Source organism: Aplysia californica, unplaced genomic scaffold (genome assembly GCF_000002075.1).
Source record: "Aplysia californica isolate F4 #8 unplaced genomic scaffold, AplCal3.0 scaffold00048, whole genome shotgun sequence".
Lineage (NCBI taxonomy): Eukaryota > Metazoa > Mollusca > Gastropoda > Aplysiida > Aplysiidae > Aplysia > Aplysia californica.
The window spans coordinates 1,401,298-1,402,487 of NW_004797318.1; positions in this window are offsets into that span (position 1 = coordinate 1,401,298).

Consider the following 1,190-nt stretch of genomic DNA (forward strand, 5'->3'; position numbering starts at 1 on the left):
ACACGCACACACAAACACACACACACACACACACACACACACATACATACATACATGCATACATAAACTCACCCCTTCCCCACAGGCACATGGGGATAATATAAAGAAAACGAATAACATATTATAGCGTTAAAATGAAATAATTTATAAAGATACATTCTCTTCTCTTCACCCAGACACACACCCCCTCCCCCAATTCCCCCCCCCCCCTTTTTTTTTAAAATCCATGGGCTTTATTATTGTAATTATTTAAATATTTGTTGTTTCTTCCGTTTTTTTCGGTTAGTTCTTTTTTTCCGTTATTAATAATGTTCTTTGTTCTGTTTTCTTCAGCCTTTGGTTTTTTCGAAGATCCGCTTTGATTTTATTTTCATTTAGTAATTTTTCTGATCTTGTAAAAAAGGAATAGGGAGGAGGCTAGGGGTGAGTGGAGAATGGAGAGGGAATTGAGAAAAAGGAGAAAGAGGTGAGTTTAGAAAAAAAAGGGAGGGGGCAGAAAATGAAGGAAGGAGAAAGGGGAGGGGAGAAAGGTGAAGAGAAGGAATGGCAGAGGAAGAAAGGGGAGGGGAGAAAGGGCAGGGGAGAAACGGCAAGGGAGAAAGGAAGTGAAAGGGGGAGGGAGAAAGACGCAGGGAAAGAAAGGTAACGGAAGAAAAATTAAAGGGGAAAAAGGGAGAGTTTGGGTGCACTCACACACACACATAGACACACACACATACACACACAAACACACACACACACTCACACACACACACACACACACACACATTATACAAGCACAACCAAGAACGAGAATACAACGCACGTGTTCACCCCTAGCGGACAATGCCAGGCTGTTGCTTTTATTGCGATGATTAATGTCAAATGGTTATGGTGGAGGTCAGCCGCTTTGTCTACTGTCATAGTAATTTATTCTTTTCTATCAATTTGTCTCAGAGGAAGCCGTGATGGCTGCAGGCTCCTCGGAGGCCTTCATTTCCCCCCCACAAGTGGGCGTTCATAGAGACCGTGGAAATCTCATGGAATCTACCAGCAATTTTGCCTTTTCCGGGCTCTCATTTTACGTATTAATTTGTTATTGTTATTGTTCTTTTCTCTGGTATGAGTTGACATAGAGTCTACATATATTTATACATGTAATATATATTGTATATACGTACAAGTATTATTATATTTTGCTTGAGAGAGAG